The sequence below is a fragment of the Natator depressus genome, chromosome 4, assembly GCF_965152275.1.
Source record: "Natator depressus isolate rNatDep1 chromosome 4, rNatDep2.hap1, whole genome shotgun sequence".
NCBI classification, from domain to species: domain Eukaryota; kingdom Metazoa; phylum Chordata; order Testudines; family Cheloniidae; genus Natator; species Natator depressus.
Window position 1 is genome coordinate 7,106,216 of NC_134237.1, and position 20,467 is coordinate 7,126,682.

The 20,467-nt window shown below is 42.8% G+C and overlaps 1 long non-coding RNA gene across 1 annotated transcript in view; it reads left to right on the forward strand.

Moving 5' to 3' along the window:
* Positions 1-17,939, forward strand: part of LOC141985716 (uncharacterized) — a 61,137-nt gene extending 43,198 nt beyond the window's left edge. Inside the window, exon 3 of the long non-coding RNA XR_012638999.1 lies at positions 17,698-17,939. This is a non-coding gene — a long non-coding RNA (uncharacterized LOC141985716). The remainder of the gene's footprint in view (positions 1-17,697) is intronic.
* The last annotated feature ends 2,528 nt before the right edge of the window (positions 17,940-20,467 follow it).

Consider the following 20,467-nt stretch of genomic DNA (forward strand, 5'->3'; position numbering starts at 1 on the left):
TCAAAGAAAGTTGTTCTGAATATAAGAGACTCTGATATTTTGACTCCAAAAGGAGAGACATTTTGATAAGGTCTGACTAAGTCCATCCTGCATAATCACTCAACCACAATTTCAGTATAGACATTTGTTTTAATTTCTTCTTCTCTTTTGTGTTTAACCAATAAACTTTCCATTTGAATGGACGTTTTGGAGTGTTTGCCAAGTAACCGAGTAAAACTGAGGGCTCTGTTCAAAAATAACCCCAAACCTATCTGTCCCTGTTTAATGTAGGACTGGGAAAGAGTTTATAAACACCTTTAACTCTTTGGGCCTTTGAGATCAATAACAATACAAGCTTTCTCTCTATCCCATGCCCCAATTGCTTTGAGGCTTGCATATGGGAAAGGTGAGGTCTGCTGAAAAACGAAACCTAGTACTTGAGTGTGGGAGGGGATGCCGCTGGGAAAGATTGCTGCGTGGAAGTGATACTGAATCGAAAATGCACAAGCTAAAGGCATGCTGCTGCTGGAGAGCCTTTTGGGGTGCAGATCAGCTGATCACACCTTTGTCATCTACAGAAATAATGTATGTTTTTCATAAACACTACACGTATTTGAGTGCCTTCTTTTCATATGCAATACATGCCTGTGAATGAGTGCATATTTTCTATATACATTTCATGTATGTGAGTGTAAATTTCCATGTGCAGTACATATACGTGACTGTGTTTTTTTCATATATACTAGAAGTGTGTGAGTTTTGGTGTTTTCCATATACAGTCCATGTATAAGAAGGCATGTTTCCCACATGTAATACATGATCTTTTTGCTTATCAGAAAGTAATGGGCAGGATATTACTACACTGTCTGGACCAGATCTTCAGATCAACGCAGTCCCACTAAAGGCCATGGGGCAACAATGACTCAACCAGTTGAGATCCAGCCTTCTCTTTCCTACTTTCATGTTATGGAAGTCTTTCTGTTGCGAATGTGCTCAACTAACTGCCTGCCACATATATTAGGTTAGGTTATTTCATGGCTGTTTTTAGAAAAATGAACTTCTGAGACTATTTTTGGTTATCTTGGTGCTCTCCTTTCTGACAGGTTGTGCCTTTGATGTGTTTGTAATCCTGTATTATTCCTTCAAAGAAGCTCTTGGAATCTCGTCTCTTCTCTTAGATGAGCTGTCAACTCCATGGCCACTTACCAGCTTCACATACTTGTTTTGCCTACTTTTAATTTAAAGGGCAATCACTTTTTTTTTTTGGACTGCCTTTCTTTCCCAGTTCTAGGAGCTTTGTTCGGTGATTAGTGACCTGATTGGCAGATAATGGAATTGAACTGCAGTCCCTTAAGTGCAAGGGCTTGCTCATTACCTTCTACATCTGCTGTGTTTCATAGCTTTATAACGAGATTTCATTTCTCATCTGTCTAAAAAGCCATTAATTGAATTCATGATAAAATATTTATTCCTCCTACCCTTTCTATCCAACACTAGCAGATGGCAGCCAGGCACATCGCCCCAAAAACTTTGGATGGAATGTGTAATTTTTTTTAAAAAAGAGCAAAGATTGCTTTTGATTTCATCCTAGACACAAAATAGAAGAGTTCTGAGCCTACCCTGTTTGAGTGCAAAAAATTAACAGGTGCCATATTCCAGCGAGAGGAAAGAGAAAGATGGATCATTTTTCCTATATTTTAAAGTCACTGGGGACCACAGTGATCATCTAATCTGATCTCTTGCTTAACACAGACCCTAGAATTTCATCCAGTGATTCCTGGGCCATCTCATGTTTCCCTTTCAGTCTCATTTGGCTCTGCTATGTGTTTTGCTGTGGGCCACTGAATGGCTTTGTGATCACATGGACAAAGTGCCCAGTACGTTTAAGCATATATATGAAGTTTGGTCTGTTCACTGAATTGAGAAATAATAGCACCAATACTCTAGGCAGTCTACAGGGGGTCAGTTTCTTACTTCCTACCCTTGGAAGGGAATAGGATGGGGGACATTTTAGTTTGAACCCCAGGATGAGAGAAAGGGTTGAAACAACCATTGTTTAAGACCCATCACGTAGAGCTGATGTTACAGCCCCGCAGCACTGCTTTGTGCACACGCAGGGCTGCGCTAGCTTACCCTGGGGACTGAAGCAGTCCCAGGGATGTGGGAATTCAAAGATTGCCTCTGAGCATTTTTTATTGAATAGGTGAAAAAGAGCTGAGAATAGGGAAAGGGATCTACAGGAGTCCCACGTTCCTGTCACAGGGCCTCATCTGGAATGGTGGTGATCGGTGACAACTCCCAGTTAAGGCCCTGATCCAGCAAAGCGCTTAAGCACATGCTTATGGATTTCATGGGCTTGATGAAATGGCCATTGATCTCAATAGAAAGATTACCATTTTCTTTGGATCAGGTCCCATTTTCTTGGTTAAGTCCATGCTTATATTCTCTGCTGTATCTCTGCTGAATTTAAACTTAAAAAAAAAAACCCAGCTTTTTAACAAAACCCCACAACAGACAGATGTAGAGCCTGAGCCATCAGTTTGAGAGATTTGCAATGATCTGATTTTCTTATTACCATGGTGAAGAATTTGTAGCCTTAAAAAATGAAAGACATTCTTCACTGTCTTTACATTTAAAACACTCAAAATAAAATCTTGCAACCCATTAAATATTTGTGTCACTAAGTAGGGGCATCATTTTTATCAAGCACATCTTGATTTAAATTGAACACATCATACTGCATTAAGAAAAATGTAAATTTAATCTTGGAAGATAGCATAACTCCCAAATGGTATAGCCAGAAGCTAGTTGATGGCTTACTTATAAGTGGCCAAATCTAATATCTTACCTAGCTTTAGGGAATGTGATTTTCTGTGTATGCTTTTCATACTTCAGTAATTGTTTGGTGTATAAGAGGGTGAATTTGCCAGTTGCCACCAGCTTATTTCTTGCCCTAACGCAGTTAATATAGATGAAATATTTTTAAAAGGGTTCTTGGAAAACTCTTTCATTTTTAAGCAGTTTCCTGAATAAAAATTTCCTCTTGGTGAAGTGAAGTTGTGGAGAAAATGACCTCTGGTCAAAATATTTATTGAATTACAAACTGTTTATCCCTGAATTTCCTTAAACAAATCCATATGAGACTTCAGTTTCTTTGGCCAGTCTTAGAAAGCTTTAAAATTAAATGTGAAATTTCTTGCTAACCAAACTGCACCGCATCAAATGGCTTTATTTCTAATGTGCCCACAGAGATTTAAAGGAAAATGTCAATGAAATGTAAAGATATTCTAACTGCGGTCAGTGTTTACTGGCATGAATGCTGGCAACAAACATATGTCCAAAAGAGCTGTAAGGATTCATGGATAAATAATAGTACACAGAAGCAAGTGGATGTTTGCACTGGACATGCTGGAATATTCGTTCAATCAGGGAACAAAAAAAACCCCCACTCATGTGACTTACAACCATTTCCACCTAATCAACATGGCTCCGACACTGATTATTCACATAGGATGCTATGTGGACTAATCCTACAGCATCAAAAAAATTGGCAGATCATTCAAATCTGAGACAATCATGCCCTGCCCAAGAATTTCCGTAAGCTGACACTGGCATTGTGAGATAAACCATTTGCCATGCATTGTGTGGTCAGCTGTAACCACAAAGAAGAATATATCAAGTAAAGCAGGTGCCTGTTTTCAATGTAATGCAAAAGAATAATTAACAACAAACTAGGAAGATGCCATCTGGACAACTTGATGTCACAAAGTAAGACTAAGAGAATGGCCTTTACTGTTAAAAAGCCCTGGCAATCTGAAAGTTCCAAGGTTGAAGGGAAATACCGTAATTTTTAAACTGATTTTTGGTAGAAGAAATAGCTGCTAAAATGATGGTTAATTTAACCAAAAATGTAAAGTAAAAGACAGGAGGAACTGTGGCAGAAAAAGAGAGAGGGCCAAATTTCCCAAAGAATTCAGCAGCCGGTAGCTTCCATTGTTTTCAATGGAACATGAAGTCTTTTGAAAATCGGCCCACATCTTTTAGGTGCCTAAATGGGGACTGAGCGCTGGAAAATCTGGCCCCGAATCTGAGGGCCTGACTCTCAGCTACACTAAGATCCTCTACACTGTTATGGCAGTGTAAAACACCTTAAAGTGGGCGCAGATCAGGCCACGTTACAGAGAGCGGTATGAATCTTTCTCGTGCACCGGCATTACTCAGAAATAGCTCCTGCAAAGCCAGTCGAACTTCCACTGGTGGGAAAACTGGAGTGGCAAAGAAATTATGCCTCATGAGTTTATTTGAGTGCTAGGGTGAGAACTATCTGAGTAGGTCTCTGCCACTGGGAGTTAGAAGTCTAAAACCTCCTGGGGTGTTCTTTCCACTTCCCCTCTTTGCAGAGATGGTATGAACCAACTCGGGGGGAGTGGAGGGAGGAACACCACAAAGGCATCTCTCCCTCAGAGCCCAGGCTATGGTGAATTGAAGCGTTGCTCAGGCAGAACATCCAGGCTCCTTGATTAATGGCATGTACTCCCCTGATTTCAAAGCAGGGCTTGATTCAACTGGCAACAGAATAGCAAGGGGAAAGAGAGAGCGAGAGCTTTATTCGTATGGAAACAGTGCAGCTGCTCACTGACGGTTGCTCAGCATAATAGTTATTGGCATATGAAGTAAAAAAATGCCCCCAAAACAAAGGGCCAGTTAAGACCCCTAGACAAAGGGTGGGATTTTCAGAGTGCTCAGTGCTGGCCTAGAGGGAGCTGAGCACTTCCAAAAATCCAGCCTCCATATATCTGAAGGGATATAAAACCTGATGTTTTAGTCTTTAACTATTGGGATGAGGGAGAGACTTTACCAGGGGCAGATCATCTCACAGCTGCTGACTAGAAGGTTTCTTATATCTTCCCCGAAGCATCTGGGACTGGCCACTGTCAGAGGCTGTGGGCTGAATGCTCAGGAAGATTTAGGTGTTGTGATACTGAGCATTACATTGCCTAACTTTTAGGCATCTGGAAAATCCCTCTGATTTGCAAAGCCAGAGTGAGGTGCCTGTACAATGAATGGAGAGAGATAAGTGCCATAGACAGCCATTCACAAAAGCTAGCAGCCTAGGTAGGGCATTGTGTAAGCTAACCAATGGGAGAGGCTGACCAGATGGGTGAGTGCTAAGCCCTGCCCCTTTCCGATAGATAGACACCTTATTCTGGGCTATAGGGAAGTGCCTCTCTTGGCTTGGGAAGCTGAACCCGGTAACCTCTTTAGAGCTAGGCGCCATATGTGATTTTAGAAAGAAACTGCTGGAAGAGGAGGAAGAGATGGCCAAATGATAATTTTTATCTCAGTGGTTCGAGCATTCACCTCAGAGATGGGAGAGCCCTGTTCAAATTCATTCACTCCTTCTGGCAGGGTGGGGGGGATTTCACCTGGGTCACCCACATCCCAGAGTGCTAACCACTGGGTTAATGTTATACAGCGGACACGACCTCCTCCACGTCCTGCTCCTCCAGTTGGGTTTTGAATAGGAGCTGTTTCGGTAGGCGGTCTCTGAACACGTCTACTAGAGCAGACCCTGCACATGACTTAGGTAGCCAAATGCCTATCTTCCACTGCTTTGGGAATTGTCCTGTGACTTAGGTGGGAGATAGTTATCTGGACATTCACAGGAAGGCAGCATACACACACCCAGAGGCAGAAACAGAGGCACCTAGGGAATTTGTACTCAGAAAAATGGAGTGATGAATTAATTTAGGCACCTACAGGGGTTAAACCAGAGTTTTGTGCATCATGGTGGAGCCAAAACTGGGACTCCAGCACCTAAAATAGTGACTTAGGCGCCTAACTCCTTTTGAGCATCTGGCCCTTGGTCAACACGTAAAACTTCTATTTGCATAGCTGCGTCAGCCCGGGTGTGGAAAAATCCCGGCGTAGCCACAGCTATGGAAACAGAAGAGGACTTCTTTCGGCCTTGCTAACATTGTTCAGGAAGGTGGGCTCCTACAACAACAGAAAGACTTCTGTTGGTATATGATGCATCTCTGAGCATGGGGCATGGGTCACTTGAATGTTTAAATTAGTGTAAAGGGTAGATTCTCTGTACCGTGAAGCCCTTTAAATCATGATTTGAGGACTTCAGTAACTCAGTCAGAGGTTATGGACCTCTTACAGGAGTGGGCACCTCAGGTTCTGTGGCCTGCAATGTGCAGGAGGTCAGGCTAGATGATCACCATGGTCCCTTCTGGCCTTAAAATCTATGAGTCTATCTACACGAGGCACTATAAGTAGGCTTTGTAGTGTACATACAGCCAGAGGCAGGATTGTGGCCTGGACAGACCCTGAGTCTGATCCAGTAGGATAATTTCTATGACCTAACTATGTTCCCATCAAAATAACAGTAAAATGAAACAAATTTTGAGTTGAAGTTCAAGGTTAAGTATTCAGCGGAGTGTATTTTAGAAGTATAAACCTCTGGCTACATATTCTCTTAAAGAAAAACAATAGCGCACTGCATCTTAGGCTAGATATTGGACCAACTGTTCCTACTGGAAGCACAGAACTAGTGCGAAGAATGCTTTGAAGCACAGCACTCACCCAGGCACATCTGCCCTAATTGACTATTTAAAGCTCAAGGTTTTAAATATTCAGGGGTAGCCAATATTTCATTGTCTCGTTCATGGAGAATAACATTGTCCGCTTGAAGTGTCGGAAATGACTTGGTGACATAGAACCAGATCATTGTCCCTCCCCACCAATGGTTAGTGCAGCCACTTAAAGGGACATTTTCCATGGACATCTCCCCCGGCATTTCCACCCAGAGATTGTCTCACAGCAGGCCATCGAGAAGACAGGGCTTGCCATGGGGCCTGCCCCCATGTTTCATGGATCCCCAGGCATGAACCCCAACTGAGCACATCCTGTGTGGACACCTCATTCCTCTACACCTGGCCACGGTCACATCAACCCGTCCTGATTCCCTGGTAGCACAACTCGCCAAGGGATGTGACTGTAGCTGTCCCCAGAACTCTGAGAAAGGGATCCGTGGAACAGTTAATACTCCCTGGGTCCACGTACCCTTCCCACATGTGTTCCACTAAGCCATGCAGTGCAGGGACGGGGAGAAAAAAGGAGGAAGAAGAAAGCCTCCCTTACTCCCTGCTTGGACCTGCCCAGACTGTGACTCCAGCTGTGGGGAGGGAGCAGGGGCAGCTCACGTGAGGCCCCCACTGAAAGCAAGTAGAGATGGAGGGAGAAGAGAGGGACAGGGGGTGGGAGGAGCCCTAGTTTGCCTCCCCTAAATACCCTCAAAGGCCAGAGGAGCTGGCTAGATGCTCCAGGGGTGAATAAATGGCTCTGCGAAGTAGAGTGCATCATGAGGGAACTGGGGATGTTTAGTCTACGGAAGAGAAGAATGAGGGGGGATTTGACAGCTGCTTTCAACTACCTGAAAGGGGGTTCCAAAGAGGATGGCTCTAGACTGTTCTCAGTGGTAGCAGATGACAGAACAAGGAGTAATGGTCTCAAGTTGCAGTGGGGGAGGTTTAGGTTGGATATTAGGAAAAACTTTTTCACGACGAGGGTGGTGAAACACTGGAATGCATTACCTAGGGAGGTGGTGGAATCTCCTTCCTTAGAAGTTTTTAAGATGAGGCTTGACAAAGCCCTGGCTGGGATGATTTAATTGGGGGTTGGTCCTGCTTTGAGCAGGGGGTTGGACTAGATGACCTCCTGAGGTCCCTTCCAACCCTGATATTCTATGATTCTATGATTCTATGAATTTCCTCTCCACTGGGATGCTGAGCTGCAAGGTCCTGGATATCTCTGACCTCTTCGGTAGGTGGCAACGCTGGTGTCAGCAGGAAGGTCAATAATATCTCATGGCCAGCAAATCAGAGCTGACTGGATATTAATAAGCAAAAATAGAGGTGGGGGAACAGAGAAAGAGCACAGAGAGCAGGCAAGACGGAGGTGGGCAGTAAGGAAAAAGAAATGGTTCTGAGTTGGGATTCCAGAGGGGAGGGTTGGTGGGTCAAAAATTGGAGGAATTGTTTTTAAATGGCAAGTTGATCCTCATTTGGCTTGGGTTTGCTGCTCTCAGCATCTGATTCCTCCCACGGCACCAGCATTGGCTGCTAACAAGTAGGAATTTAATTCTTTTAGTGACTGATAACATTGGCTTTTATGAACTTATGTACTTTATTAGTGTAATTAGCTATTATGGAATATATTTGTAACCTGAAATGACTTACAGAAGCAATCAGCATTGTCCAGCTGTGCAATCTATGTTCCCTAAGTTATTGTAATTAAAGTGGCAAGAAAATGTAAAATGGGTGGGGCTTGTTATGTTGTTTGCAATTAAAAATATCAGCCATATTTCTACACAGCTGATTTCCCCAATTGCAGCTGGAAATGAAATCTCCTGACATTTACTTAGGGCTATGATTGTCATTTGTAATGTCCCACTGGAACTGGACAGTCATCGAATCATAGAATCATAGAATATCAGGGTTGGAAGGGACTTCAGGAGGTCATCTAGTCCAACCCCCTGCTCAAAGCAGGACCAATCCCCAACTAAATCATCCCAGCCAGGGCTTTGTCAAGCCTGACCTTAAAAATATCTAAGGAAGGAGATTTCCACCACCTCCCTAGGTAACGCATTCCAGTGTTTCACCACCCTCCTAGTGAAAAAGTTTTTCCTAATATCCAACCTAGACTTGTGTTATGTTGGGATTGAGCTGCATCTTCCTGGATTTGTATTTAATGGACATGGATAACTAGGCCTAGATATTTTTAGATGTGGGCTTCTTTAACAGGACATCCAAATCTTGCCACTGGAGGTTCAAAATGACACTTGGCCATAATTAGGAGGGATTTTATAAAGCACACAGGTGCGATAAAAGCAGAAGACTCACTGACTTTCAGTGGGACTTGTGCTGTTAAGTAGAGTTGGGCAAATAATGGATTGTACAGTTCATTGGAAATTCAAAAAACAAGATCAGGTTGAACTGAAAATGTTTATTTTTTTTCAATGGGTGACTTAAAATTTAAAATAAAAAGGGTCGTTGTGGGTCAAATGAAACATTTTGTTTGACCCAAGATGAAGATTTTGTTTTGATTTTGAGCACTTTTGAATGTTTTAAAATTAAAATAAAATTAAAGGAAATTTTGAAATAAAAAGCTTCAAACTGACAAATTTAAACGTTTCGTTTAAAAAATGTCAACATGCGACATCAACTTTCTCAATGTTTTTAATCTTAATTTGTTTTTTTTTTAAACCCAAACAATTTGTCCAAATCAACACAAATTTGTGAAATGTTTCGATGGCCACAAATCTGCATTTTTAAACCGAAAAAAAGTTTCAGTCAAAAAATGTCACCCAATTCTATTGCTAAGTCCCATAAACTCTATGCAATATCTCATCCGGAAGTCTCATTAAAAGTCAAAGAACTTGTGAACCCAAGTCACTTAGGACCAGATTTTGAAGGTATTTAGATGTTTAAAGATGCAGATAGGCACCTAGTGAGAGTCACAAATGGGAGTTAGGTGGCTAGATGCTTTAAAAAATGTCACTGGATGCCTGTCGGCATCTTTAGGAACCTAAATACCCTTAAAAACCCAATCCTTAGGCTTTTTTGAACATTCTGCCCATATGCTTCCATTTTTTTCACCCAGAAGAGCTGCTGGGCACGGAGGTCATTGGAAATATGGCTATATCCTTTAAGTGCCTGAACAAGACCTGAGCTGTTTTGAAATTCTGGCCCCATTTTTTTAAACCACCCTTGGGCTGAGATTAAACATGTAATATTTGAGCCCTGAAAGAATTTATCTGCTAAAGTATGAGCAACTGAACAAGAGGGAAATAATGCTGGAGTACTAAAGGAGGCTGGGATTCAAAGTTAACTATAGCAGGAGTCAATATTGCCGGCATTAATGATATTCGGGGACCTTGCAGATACAATAGGGTGAGCTAAGGACAGTCTCAATCTTATTTTTGCTCACTTTTGTCACTTTCAATTAGCCCCTCAACGTTATTTTAACATTGCCGTGTTTTATGTAGGTAATAGCCATCATAAAAAGAATTCGGCTGACACGTACTTTTCTGCTTCAGTTCTAACATTAACTGCATTCTTTCTTTCTTTCTTTCTTTCTTTCTTTCTTTCTTTCTTTCTTTCTTTCTTTCTTTCTTTCTTTCTTTCTTTCTTTCTTTCTTTCTTTCTTTCTTTCTTTCTTTCTTTCAAAGAAAATGACATTAGTCTCCTAAAATAAATAAATACATAAATAAAAACCAGACAGGGACAAAAAAAAGACACTTAAAATTGTTTGCCTACAACACTAACCGGTGCTAAACGTCCAACCATTATTAGAACACCTCGCCAGGTCAGAAGAGTGCAAGAATGCTTCTGCAGTGCCATTTCCACTGCCTGAGGGAAGGGAACAGAAGGAGACTCCGCCCATTGGAAGGCATGAGAGGTACTGTCCTAGGGTTGAGGGTTTCACGACCAACGCTCCCAAGAGAAGGAGGCGGGTGGTGGTGCTCGGGGACTCTCACCTCAGGGGGACTGAGTCATCTATCTGCCGCCCCGACCGGGAAAACCGAGAAGTCTGCTGCTTACCAGGAGCTAGGATTCACGATGTGACAGAGAGACTGCCGAGACTCATCAAGCCCTCGGATCGCTATCCCTTCCTGCTTCTCCACATGGGCACCAATGATACTGCCGAGAGTGACCTTGAGTGGATCACTGCAGACTACGTGGCTCTGAGAAGAAGAATAAAGGAGTTTGAGGAGCAAGTGGCGTTCTTGTGCATCCTCCCTGTGGAAGGAAAAGGTCTGGGTAGAGACCGCCAAATTGTGGAAGTCAACAAATGGCTACACAGCTGGTGTCGGAGAGAAGGCTTTGGATTCTTTGACCATGGGATGGTGTTCCAAGAAGGAGGAGTGCTAGGCAGAGACGGGCTCCACCTAATGAAGAGAGGAAAGAGCATCTTCGCAAGCAGGCTTGCTAACCTAGTTAGGAGGGCTTTAAACTAGGTTCACCGGGGGAAGGACACCAAAGCCCTGAGGTAAGTGGGGATGTGGGATACCAGGAGGAAGCACGAGCAGAAGAGTGTGAGAGGGGAGGGCTCCTGCCTCACACTGAGAAAAAGAGACGATCAGTGAGTTATCTCAAGTGCCTATACACAAATGCAAGAAGCCTGGGAAACAAGCAGGGAGAAATCGAAGGCCTGGTACAGTCAAGGAATTATGATGTGACTGGAATAACAGAGACATGCTGGGGTAACTCACATGTCTGGAGTACTGTCATGGATGGATATAAACTGTTCAGAAAGGACAGGCAGGGCAGAAAAGTTTGGGGGAGTTGCACTGTATGTAAGGGAGCAGTATGACTGCTCAGAGCTCAAGTATGAAACTGCAGAAAAACCTGAGAGTCTCTGGATTAAGTTTAGAAGTGTGAGCAACAAGGGTGATGTTGTGGTGGGAGTCTGCTATAGACCACTGGACCAGGGGATGAGGTGGACGAGGCTTTCCTCCGGCAACTAAAGGAAGTTACTAGCTCACAGGCCCTGGTTCTCATGGGAGACTTCAATCACCCTGATATCTGCTGGGAGAGCAATATAGCAGTGCACTGACAATCCAGGAAGTTTTTGGAAAGTGTAGGGAACAATTTCCTGGTGCAAGTGCTGGAGGAACAAACCAGGGGCAGAGCTCTTCTTGACCTGCTGCTCACAAACCGGGAAGAATTAGTAGGGGAAGCAAAAGTGGATGGGAACCTGGGAGGCAGTGACCATGAAATGGTCGAGTTCAGGATCCTGACACAAGGAAGAAAGGAGAGCAGTAGAATGCAGACCCTGGACTTCAGAAAAGCAGACTTTGACTTTCTAAGGGAACTGATAGGCAGGATCCCCTGGGAGAATAACATGAAGGGGAAAGGAGTCCAGGAGAGCTGGCTGTATTTCAAAGAATCCCTATTGAGGTTACAGGGACAAACCATCCTGATGTGTAGAAAGAATAGTAAATATGGCAGGTGATCAGCTTGGCTTAAGAGTGAAATCCTTGCTGATCTTAAACACAAAAAAGAGTCTTACAAGAAGTGGAAGATTGGACAAATGACCAGGGATGAGTATATAAATATTGCTCAGGCATGCAGGAGTGAAATCAGGAAGGCCAAATCATACCTGGAGCTGCAGCTAGCAAGAGATGTTAAGAGTAACAAGAAGGGTTTCTTCAGGTATGTTGGCAACAAGAAGAAAGTCAAGGAAAGTGTGGGCCCCTTACTGAATGAGGGAGGCAACCTAGTGAGAGAGGATGTGGAAAAAGCTAATGTACTCAATGCTTTTTTTACCTCTGTCTTCATGAACAAGGTCAGCTCCCAGTCTGCTGCACTGGGCAGCACAGCATGGGGAGGAGGTGACCAACCCTCTGTGGAGAAAGAAGTGGTTCGGGACTATTTAGAAAAGCTGGACGAGCACAAGTCCATGGGGCTGGATGCGCTGCATCCGCGAGTGCTAAAGGAGTTGGCGGATGTGATTGCAGAGCCATTGGCCATTATCTTTGAAAACTCATGGCGATCGGGGGAGGTCCTGGATGACTGGAAAAAGGCTAATGTAGTGCCCATCTTTAAAAAAGGGAAGAAGGAGGATCCTGGGAACTACAGGCCAGTCAGCCTCACCTCAGTCCCTGGAAAAATCATGGAGCAGGTCCTCAAGGAATCCATTCTGAAGCACTTAGAGGAGAGGAAAGTGATCAGGAACAGTCAGCATGGATTCACCAAGGGCAAGTCATGCCTGATTAATCTAATTGCCTTCTATGATGAGATAACTGACTCTGTGGAAGAGGGGAAAGCAGTGGACATGTTGTTCCTTGACTTTAGCAAAGCTTTTGACACAGTCTCCCACAGTATTCTTGCCAGCAAGTTAAAGAGGTATGGGCTGGATGAATGGACTATAAAGGTGGATAGAAAGCTGGCCAGATTGTCGGGCTCAATATTTAGTGATCAATGGCTCCATGTCTAGTTGGCAGCCGGTATCAAGTGGAGTGCCCCAAGGGTCGGTCCTTGGGCCGGTTTTGTTCAATACCTTCATAAATGATCTGGAGGATGCTGTGGATTGCACCCTCAGCAAGTTTGCAGATGACAATAAACTGGAAGGAGAGGTAGATATGCTGGAGGGTAGGGATAGGATACAGAGGGCCCTAGACAAATTAGAGGATTTGGCCAAAAGAAATCTGATGAGGTTCAACAAGGACAAGTGCAGAGTCCTGCACTTAGGACAGAAGAATCCCATGCATCGCTACAGACTAGGGACCGAATGGCTCGGCAGCAGTTCTGTAGAAAAGGACCTAGAGGTTACAGTGGGCGAGAAGCTGGATATGAGTCAACAGTGTGCCCTTGTTGCCAAGAAGGCCAATGGCATTTTGGGATGTATAGGTAGGGGCATAGCCCGCAGATTGAGGGACGTGATCATTCCCCTCTATTTGACATTGGTGAGGCCTCATCTGGAGTACTGTGTCCAGTTTTGGGCCCCAAACTACAAGAAGGATGTGGAAAAATTGGAAAACATTCAGCAGAAGGCAATAAAAATGATTAGGGGACTGGAACACATGACTTAGGAGGAGAGGCTGAGGGACCTGGGGTTGTTTAATCTGTGGAAGAGAAGAATGAGTGGGGATCTGATAGCTGCTTTCAACTACCTGAAAGGGCATTCCAAAGAGGATGGATCTAGACTGTTCTCAGTGGTAGCAGAAGACAGAATGAGGAGTAATGGTTTCAAGTTGCAGTGGGGGAGGTTTAGGTTGGATATTAGGAAAAACTTTTTCACTAGGAAGGTGGTGAAGCACTGGAATGGGTTACCTCGGGAGGTGGTGGAATCTGCTTCCTTAGAAGTTTTTAAGGTCAGGCTTGACAGAGCCCTGGCTGGGATGATTTAGTTGGGGATTGGTCATGCTTTGAGCAGGGGGTTGGACTAGATGACCTTCTGAGGTCCCTTCCAACCCTCATATTCTATGATTCTATGACTCTGTAGTGGATGAGGTGACATTCTGGCTGTGCTTTCATGTCATATTAGGCTATAGCTGCATCAATGGAATCATTAAAAGGAAGTGACGGGTAAGCAAAATGAGAACAAAAGGCGCATGCTGTTAGAAAAAAATGTCACTGTACCATGCATATACATCTACCCACACTAAACTACAGTATACACACACATGACAGATATTATAGGTGGCCCAAATAACAATGCTGTGCTGAATATCAAGCTTCTCTGTAGTAACTTATTAATCCTTGTTATTGGGCTGGAGTTTACCTGGACTACTGGCAGGAGGGAGGAGGTGGTTCAAGATAGTCACCTATCAGCTGATACTGAAGAGTCATTAAAGGGACAATGTCAGATCTGTTAATGCTGAAGACTCTGGCTCAGTCTCCTGGCAGCTTATGAAAGTGGCTTTAGCAGGAGGGGCGGAAGCCCACCAACCCATGGATGGGAAGACAAATTTGATGAGGAGTATCGAGGGATGGGACACTACGATTGGCTGTGCCTACCCATTCCAGTTTCCCACCCCCTGGGCTCCTCACCCAATTTTAGTCATTTGCCCCTAATTTGAACAGTCATTTGAACAGTGGCAGAATGTTCTGCAACTACTAGAATACTCTGCTCTCCAGAGCCTCGAATGGACCCCAAGATTTCTGTTTCACCATTGCTGTGTGTCAGCAAATATCTGTGGAATCTACTGGAAAAGTGTGTGTGTCTCATCTCTCCTGTAATGCTGGTCCACATAGAGGATAACAACCTACTACTGTAAAAGCGGCAAAGAGTCCTGTGGCACCTTATTGACTAACAGTCGTATTGGAGCATAAGCTTTTGTGGGTGAATTCCCACTTCTTCAGATGCATGTAGTGGAACTTTCCAGAGGCAGGTACAAATATGCAAGCAAGAATCAGGCTAGGGATAACGAGGTTAGAAATTTGGAAATTTCCACTACATGCATCTGAAGAAGTGGGTATTCACCCATGAAAGCTTATGCACCAATACGTCTGTTAGTCTATAAGGTGCCCCAGGACTCTTTGCCGCTTTTACAGATCCAGACTAACACGGTTACCCCTCTGATACTTGACAACCTACTACTGCTATCAGTTACTCCATTACCTGAAGTGGCAGAAGTCTGTGTGTGATGGATCTAAAAGTTCCAACTCTGCTGATGATCCATGTGGGTCTCAATATGATGCCACAGGATCAAATTTCTCTTTTTTTCAGTTTGCATTTTTACAAACTTAGGAAATTGTGCACGCACACAACACACATGCACACACTATGTAATAAACCTACAACTCTGAAATCCATACCTAATACTGATGCTTGAACCTGTCTCATCCTTTTTCTACTGCTTTGTCATCAATATGTGGAATGGTTTAAGTTACAGATATGAAATGCAAAAGACACTCAGTTTTCTTGCTGCCTTGTATAAAGGTTAAATCTACACATATCCTACAGCTCTTGGCCCTTTGGGAAAGGTTTTTATATACTGAGAACAGTAATCAGTGGCTTTTTATGCTTCTCCATGGAACATTGTTATTTCTGCATATTTAACTTACTGAGATCATTATGAGCCAGCAACGAACATCTCCCATTTTAAGTTTATTTAAAATTACAGCCGAAGTATGCAAAAATTGCCATTTTTCGAAAAGATTGTATTTCAAGTTTGCATTTGGATTTCACTTTTGTGATCATATGACCAGGTGTTCATAACACCTTAAGATTAATGAAGAATGCAGGAGGGCAAGGAAAAAGAGAGATGTTGGTTTTGACTAAGAGGAACACGCAGCTTTTCAGTGGTTGATGTACCAGCCTCAGGGTTTTTAATATTTTTCTTAGACACCCTGAGCAATAAAGGGGTTAATCTTTAATAATCCCCTACTACTTAAAATGCCTCATCATTGTGCTGAAATGTTTATTCCTTTCATGGGAAGCTAGTGTGTTATGAGGATACAAGGACCTTGCACCTAACTACAAAGGTCTGATCCTTCTACAATGGAATTCAGTGGAACTCATTGACTTCAATGGGAATTTGATATGTTTTTGCAACGGTAGGGACAAAATTGTGTTTCCCTTAGTCAGGTGAATGGTAAAATGGGGGCTCATCCGTACCATTTCAGGCTGTAGAATTAGCTGTCAATCTCACGAGGCAAGACTTTCTTGCAAGATTCCCAGCATTACTGCTTACAGTCACAGCTTGATACGCCAGAAGGACTGCTTCTTGTTCTAGAAATTGGTGACGGCTATTATAGATTCTCAGATTTCCATACTGGTTCTATGTTATTATTTACATGACGAAAGTACCCAGAGGCCCCAACTAAGACCAGGGCCCCATTGTGCCAGACTTGTACAAAAATATAGTAACAGACAATCCTAAACTCAAAGCTCATAGGGCCACATTTTCAAAGGTATTTAGGCCCCTAATGATGTAAGGAGATGCCTAGGGGATTTTCACAAGTGTCCAGGTGCCAATAAGGAGTTAGGGGCCAGGACCTTTTGAAAATCCCACTAGATGTCTCGCTGCATCTTTAGGTGCCCAAATACCTTTGACAATTGGTCCCTGGTTGATGGGGATGGATAATCAGTTGAACATGAACTCCCAGTATGATGCTGCAGCCAAAATAGCTGATGCATAATAAACAGGGAGCTCTCAGGTAGGAATAGAGTATTTCACCTCTGTATCTGGAACTTTTGCAACCACTGCTGGAAAACTGTGTCCAGTTCTGGTGCCCACAATTCAGGAAGGCTGATAATAAATTGGAGAAGGTTCAGAAAAGAGCCACAAGAATGACTGAAGGATTAGAAAACCTGCCTTTGAGTGATAGATACAAAGAGCTCAATCTATTTAGTTTAAAGAGAAAGTTAAAGGGTCACTTGATTATACTCTATAAGTACCTACGTGGGGAACAAATTTTTGATAATGGGCTCTTCAGTCAAGCAGAGAAAAGTATAACATGATGAAATGGCTGGAAGTTGAAGTTGGACATTTTCAGACTGGAAATAAGGTGTAAATTTTTAACGGTGAGAGTAATTAACTATTGGAACAATTTCCCAAGGGTTTTGGTGGATTCTCCACCAGTGTCAATTTTAAAATCAAGATTGGATATTTTTCTAAAAGACCTGCTCTAGGAATTATTTTGGGGAAATTCTTTGGCCTGTGTTATGCAGGAGGTCAGGCTAGATTATCACAATGATTCCTTCTGGCTTTGCAACCTATGAAAGGGTGAAGGAGAAACACAGGCACAGAGAAGTGAAGTGACTTACCCAAGGTCACCCAGTAGGTCACTGGTAGAGCTGGGAATATCTCCTGAACTCCAGTCCAGTGCTCTGTCTACTATATCATACCACCTCTGCACACATCTCCATTCTGACATGGTCCCATTAACTTGGTATCTGTGGATCCAGCCGTGCTATGTGTCAGGTTTTGGTTTGGTTGTAATCCTCCTATAGGACTGCTTGATAACAACTGACAGTGTTTCTAACTGTCCTTCTCCAGCCCTGATTTTCTTTTTTTCTTCTTTTAGAGAGGAATTGGCTTGAGGAAAGAAATTGCATCGGAATTCTAAGTTTCGTTAGCTCCTTGAAAGTCTTTCACAAATCTGTTTTTTCATCTGCACCAGACCTTGCAGGTCTCAGCTTTTTTAGAGATTAAATATCATTTGACATGAATATTTCACTGTTTTTTTTTCTCCTAAGGAATCACAGTTTTATCACAGTCGAGTCCTGTTGCATTGGGGAATGATAATATGCACTAAAACTTTGAGACTGATGGCACAAATCAACCCCAGATATGAAGTAATCAAGAAAAGGTACTACGTAATGCCTATACGGTGGCTAATGTGAAACAGATGGATGGCCTCAACCAATGAGCTGCCAGGTGCGGGGGTTTCTTGTGATCTGCACTGGTTCGTGGTCTTCAGGGAAGCCAAAGACTGAATGGGCCCAGACTATAACCTATGTTTTCCCTTCAGGCAATCTGTCCAGGAGAGGGCACTTAGGTGTTAGAATATGGGAAAACATGCATGCTGCTACCCCAATGTACCTATTCTGTACACAGAGGCCGTCCCTCTCCAAGATTTGAATTTATGCACATATGTGATTTATGGATTTAGTTTTGCTTTTGCATATGTGACAGAATGTACCCCTGTGTTTGCACCCTCCACACTATTGTAATAATCTTTGTATAAGGTGTGCCTTGTAAGGTATCATCTGAAAACTCATGTTTTACTGGTCAGTATTTTCCTGATAAAATAAGTGTGGCAACATTGTATGTGACGTTATACAATTTCCCTGTATGATGTTATTAATACATGTTCCAAACCACAGCTCTACTCAAACAGAAGTTGACAAAGAGGTCTGTACTAAATAAGAGAATGTGTGATCTGCTTAATTAGCATTTAAGCATTAAACAGAGTCACAAAGTAGGAAGAGAAAACAATGGAAGTTCAAAGAGGTAAAAAAAAAACCCAGCAGGGAACATCCTTCAGCATAAAATCTTTGGCTCCTGGATCTCAGCTGGAAATGTTTTTTTTTTCAAGAAGGGGACTCTCTCTCTCTCTCTCTCTCTTCCTATATATTGGCTTCTATGAGAAGGGGTCCTGACCGAAGAAGTTTTGCCAGTAAAACTGCTAAAAGCATGAAAACGTTCTGATTTTCACATAGTTAAAATACAACTGGTGCTTAACTTATGTTTACTTTTCTTGTAATCATTTCTGGCTTTTATGCCTCATTACTTATGCTAACTTAAATCTACCTCTTTATAGTTAAACTTTTAAAAACTAATCCAGTGTGCTTAAATTGATGTGTCTGGAAAATTCCATTGGGGGTGGCAAATTGTGTGCATATTATTTCTATTAAAGTCTGTTATTTTTAATATAAATTTGTGTTATCCAGTACAAGACCTGGGCAGTGTCCTGGGCAGTATTCTGGGCAATACAAGACATACCTATCTGGGGGAAAATTTAAGACTGAGGGTGTGTTGGGGCCATCCTGCTGTACAACCCTGGCTGGGTTAACCAAGGTGAGGCTGCAGCTGATGTTTGGAAATAGCTGGGAGTGAATTTCACACTGGAGGTTGTTTGTGAGCAGTCCAGGCTGGCTGCTATAGCAGCTAAGGGCACCCCAGGTTGGAGGGCCAGGGTTACACACTTGCTCATTAGTTTGGATAGTACTCCAAGTATATTGCAACATGAATGTGTGAAGATTAAAGCTGCCTCTCTGTGTGAAGTATGGTGGGTGTTAGCAGTAGCAGAGGGTGTGTAAGGCAGCAGGTGCTGGCTTGAAGGTGTTAAATGCAGCATTAGCAGATGAGCAACTCAAGCTGAAGCCCTTCTCACACACAACAGCAGGTGGCGCCAAACTATGCCTGTCCGCTACACACAAATGGAGGTTGCTTCTATGCCAAGTTTGTACAGTGGACAAACCAGGGGCCAGATTCTGCCACTCTTTGAGAGATCCCTTACTTCACAAACGGTTGCACTCAGAAAATGGAACTGCTCAGGGAGTAAGGTACCACTTAGTGGAGGGCGGGCAGAATCTGACCCGGTGTTGATAGATGAGCTATTACTTTGATACAGCCAAATGGGTCCCAGTGTAAAAGTGGACAACTACATTGACATAAATGGAGTTGTACTTGTTTACCCCAGCTTTGAATTTGGCCCAGTGTCTGAAATCAGGCAACTTAACGGCAAAGCTCCCATTGATTTCATTAGGACCAGGATTTCACCCAGTTGTCCGAATATGCTACTTCATAGGTTAGGATGTCTTATTGATTAATATTGCACAGAAAATGCACATCTCTCTTTCCAAAAGCTCAAACCTGTACAAGTAAACTATTAACACCAAGGTCTTCTATAAAGATCATTCATAATACTGATCTGACATGACTTTGTAAGTAGACATTTTCCTCTCTGTTTCTTAGAGAAAAACAAATATGTAACAGAACTCTGGAATGCCTGTTCAATATTTCATTCTCCAGTTATTAAGCATCATCCTGGGAGCCATGAGACAAGAAAAGAGTCTTTTCTTGTTTCAGGCTCTGCAATGAACAGTGCAAAGCTGTGTGCAGGGGACCTGGAAGAAGCTTTATATATTATGACAACCCAACATATCTCTAGGGTGCTCTACTACTGTGGAATGTAGTTTTAAGTCAAATCATCCATTAAGTCAGCAAATGTGGAAAAATTTCCCAGTTTGCTGTAGATGAAAAGCACACCGACACCCACGACTCCATTCTAATGAAAGCAATGAAGTAAGATCATCAACCTAAATTGCTCCTATTAATCTAACCACATGATCTTGCACTAATAACTACAACGAGTCTGAGAAGCTTCAGGACTGTGTTATATGGAAATAGCCACAATTTCCACCCTTGTCTGACAGCTTCAGAATGAAATTTGGGTCCTAAACTTTTCCAAAAACCTAAAAAAGCATCTCATTTGTTTACACAAAAGTGCATTTGTGTGTT